Source organism: Chiloscyllium punctatum, chromosome 36, assembly GCF_047496795.1.
Source record: "Chiloscyllium punctatum isolate Juve2018m chromosome 36, sChiPun1.3, whole genome shotgun sequence".
Lineage (NCBI taxonomy): Eukaryota > Metazoa > Chordata > Chondrichthyes > Orectolobiformes > Hemiscylliidae > Chiloscyllium > Chiloscyllium punctatum.
In genome coordinates, this window is record NC_092774.1 from 34,767,307 (window position 1) to 34,771,673 (window position 4,367).

The window sequence follows — 4,367 nt, forward strand, 5'->3', positions numbered from 1 at the left end:
CTGAGACATTGAAAGAATTCTCGTTCCTGCACATCAGGAATTCAAACCCCTTCTCCCCTGCGAGCCAATGAGAGAACTCGGGAACAGGCAAAACACTGAAAGGCTGGAAGGGCGCCGGCCCCGGAGTAAGAAAGCTAGTTCCTCGTGACATGGATGTGTCTGCAGACTGTCCCCGGTATCTCCACAACACATCTCCCAGGATTGATTATGGAAAAGGAAAACAAATAGACGACAATTGTAATTCCTGGCGGGGAGGTTGAATTATAAAATCACTAAGCGATGGTGCAGGCTTCGACCACGCCTGTCTCTGTGGCGCAATTGGTCAGCGCGTTCGGCTGTTAACCGAAAGGTTGGTGGTTCGAGCCCACCTTGGGGCGGTGTGTTTGCTGCCCTTCTTTGGCTTCGAAGCTGTGCGTTTTTCATGGGGTCAGGAAAATGTTCCCCAAACGGAGTTCTTCTCCATAAAGGGGTTTCGGAATTGAATTAATGTCTCACGTAAGGGACTGCGTATGCTGAAAAGACCAGACCGAAAGAGAAACTCAGCAGGTTTGACAGTACCTGTCGGAGAAAACAGAATTTTGAAATGTTGCCTCTGATTCTCGTCCCACAGATGTTGCCTGACCTGCTGAGTTCCTCCTGCAATTTCTAACTGAAAGTTCATTTCATCATTTGGGGTGAAACACCTAAATATCTGCAAACACCATGTGCCGATATTTAACCCTTTCGAATCACTGTGAAGTGATTGGATTCAAACAAACTCTGCGATGATTCACTCTTTCTCAGCTCCACAGGCAGACAGACCTGGGAAGTCAAGCTGTCAGTGTGGTTCTGTATTCGTGGGCCGAGTGGTTGATGCGATGTACATGAAATCCATTGCGGTTTCCCCACGCAGGTGTGAACCCTGCCGAGTACAAAATGAGACATGTCGTCGAAAAGAAAGGGAGCTTGCTCCCCGGCTTCTTCTTAAAGATTCCAATCAGTGGAAGGGGAAAAATATTTCACTCAAATTGGGACTGGTGGGAATCTGCAACCCACTGCCTGTTCGGGTGGAACAAGCAGATACCCGCAGAGCTTCTTTTGAGGCTATGAGCAAAGTGTTTGGAAATGAGACTAGAAGAGTGAGGTGCTTGAAATCGTGATCGAAATGAAGCCGGCACCTGAGGACAAGGGTGTTTCCTTTGCCAGTGAAAGATACTGCTTCACAAAGTTGGGCCTGTGGAAGGGAATCAGTGACGGTGATTATCTTTGGTTGTTCACCTTGTGAATGAACCCATTGCTGAGCATGTCCGTGTTAACGTCAGAACTCTGCAGCATGGTGGCGTAAGATACGTACAGGGCCGGGGCGCAATGGATGATGCATCTGACTCCACCTACCTGTTTGAAATGCAGCTCACAGCTTCTTCACACACACCAATTAATCTTTCTCATTGTCCTGAAGCCGGGACACGGTTTGAATTCCCGATCTGCGGGAATGAGAATCCTTTCACTGTCTCGCGTCAGTAAATGTCCCTGAGAACATTGGAGGCAACTCACAGCGCAGTCAGATGAGGGGAAGCTGAAATAGCTCCACATGCTGCTCACGGGCACATTTTATTCTCCCCAACTCAACGCCTCAACCTCTGCGGCTCCTGGCAGTGGAAAAGAAACAATCACCAAAACCCAGTCTAAGCTCTGTGAATGATCGGAAAATCAGCAAACGTTCATCCCTTCGGACTTTCTATCCTGGGCTGACAGGGATGGGTTTTGTCACTCTTTTGTAGGACATTGCAAGTGGATGTTTTGCAAAAAGGCACCACAATGCAATCTGATTAATCAGGCCCTGGATGTTTTCGGTCTTTGAATGTAAGTGTTGTGCTCCAGAACTTTGCTGTTCACAGTTTATAATACTTATCTTCCCAGTCCCCTGTATCACTTGTCGAAGATGTTTAATTTGTGTCTTGTAATCCTTTCACTGTCTGCTAATGAGGTTAGCGTTTCCGTGTTTTACCTAAATTATCTTGACCTTACATACCTCAAGCCTCAAGCTTATTTCAAGAGAAACCTTCTCCAGTTCAAAAGCCAACTGTTCATGATGGCTGTGTTTCTTGTCACGTGTCCAATTTCAGATCGATGTTGTTATGTCCCTTCTACTCCTTCAGATCCAGGTTTCGCTCACAGGGCTAGAACAGAACTGTCACCAAATACATTTACCAATCTACGTTCATCCTATCGATTGTATTCGCATCATCAACACTTCTCATCAAAATAACTCGAGAGATTTTCATCACAATTTTCTGTGAACAGTCATACATTAGCTTTGCTGAATGAACCCCAAATTTCTTGAAGTGGCTCCTTATTTTCGGCCCTGATTATTAATCTCTCTACGCATGGGAATGGATCCTTCCCTCCCGCTCTATCTCTCATCAATGTGTTTAGTTCAATTCGATCTCCCATCAGCCTCCTCTGTCCTGATCGACTCCAGGGAAACAGGAAACGTTGGGGCTATGGCGCGGACAGGACAAGCCCAATACTCACCTTTCCTGTTAGAACTATTCCATGAGAAAGTTTAGACCTCAACTTTGGGCGTGTAGTTGTGGCCGAACACTTAAGGTGTTGGTATAAAGATCCTTTGGGGCACCCCCGCCCAGGGTGGTAACCTGTTGACGATGCTTTCTTCGCTGGCGATTTTAAATGACTTCCTGTTGGTTGCATTATCGCTCAAACTTCACAAAACCCGTCTCAATAAAGTCCCGTTTTCTCATGTCTGGGAATTGATTGCCATGCAGGAAACTCGGGTTCTGAACAAACAACGTACCAGACTCACAAGGTCAGCTCTGTTTCCCTTTCCACAGATGCTGCTCGACCTGTTGGCTTTCTGTAGTATTGTCTGTGTTTATTAGGCACAAGTGCTGCTTTTCATTCAAGAACTTCAATCCCTGTCCTCTGGTAACTGACTCTGCTCAGTGGCAATTGGTTCTTCTGATCATTCATCTGCCCATTCCCACCGCTTCTTGTCCCATCATTACCAACAGCCCCAGGAAATCTCCAGTTAACCTTCTTTGCTCCAAAGCGAACATTCTCAACCTTGGCAATGTCTCGCCAAAATTGAAATTCCTCATCCCTGGACATGAGGCAAGGCGTACAATTGGGAAGACATTTTGGCAAAATATTGTCAGTTAGGCAATGGAAAAATGTTCAAATGTTCATGAAGCAAAACAGAAATCCCAGTCTCCAGCTTTGTGAACCTTTAGAAACACTTTGGGAAGCGGATTTAGAGGAGAATGAAAGATGACCGGTCCGATTGAGCAGAGACAGTCCAGACACCGTCCCCTTGTTGAAGAGGCCGGGAGGTTGACTCTGATGTTCTCGGCACATGAACTGATCTGAGACATTGAAAGAATTCTCGTTCCTGCACATCAGGAATTCAAACTCCTTCTCGCCTCCGAGCCAATGAGAGAACTCGGGAACAGGCAAAACGCTGAAAGGCTGGAAGGGCGACGGCCCCGGAGTAAGAAAGCTAGTTCCTCGTGACATGGATGTGTCTGCAGACTGTCCCCGGTATCTCCACAACACATCTCCCAGGCTTGATTATGGAAAAGTAAAACTGATCGACGACAATTGTAATTCTAGGCGGGGAGGCTGAATTATAATATCACTAAGCGATGGTGCAGCCCACGCTAGCGCCTGTCTCTGTGGCGCAATTGGTCAGCGCGTTCGGCTGTTAAGCAATAGGTAGGTGGTTCGAGCCCACCCAGGGGCTGTGTGTTCGCTGCTCTTCTTTGGCTTCGAAGCTGTGCGCTTTTAATGGGGTCAGGAAAATGTTCCCCAAGCGGAATTCTTCTCCATTAAGGGGTTTCGGAATTGAATTAATGTCTCACGTTCAGGACTGCGTATGCTGAGAAGACCAGACCAAAAGAGAAACTCGGCAGGTTTGACAGTACCTGTCGGTGAAAACAGAATTTTGAAATGTTGCCTCTGATTCTCTTTCCACAGATGTTGCCTGACCTGCTGAGGTCCTCCTGCAATTTCTCACTGAAAGTTCATTTCATCTTTTGGGGTGAAACACCGAAATATCTGCAAACACCATGTGCCGATATTTAACCCTTTCGAATCACTGTGAAGTGATTGGATTCAAACAAACTCTGCGATGATTCACTCTTTCTCAGCTCCATAGGCAGACAGACCTGGGAAGTCAAGCTGTCAGTGTGGTTCTGTATTCGTGGGCCGAGTGGTTAATGCGATGTACATGAAATCCATTGCGGTTTCCCCACGCAGGTGTGAACCCTGCCGAGTACAAAATGAGAAATGTCGTCGAAAAGAAAGGGAGCTTGCTCCCCGGCTTCTTCTTAAAGATTCCAATCAGTGGAGGGGGAAAAATATTTCACTGA

At 46.8% G+C, this 4,367-nt stretch overlaps 1 non-coding gene across 1 annotated transcript; it reads left to right on the top strand.

Annotated features, from left to right (window-relative positions):
* The first annotated feature begins 303 nt into the window (after positions 1-303).
* Positions 304-377, top strand: trnan-guu (transfer RNA asparagine (anticodon GUU)). Its single transcript has one exon. It is a non-coding gene; the product is annotated as a tRNA-Asn (tRNA).
* The last annotated feature ends 3,990 nt before the right edge of the window (positions 378-4,367 follow it).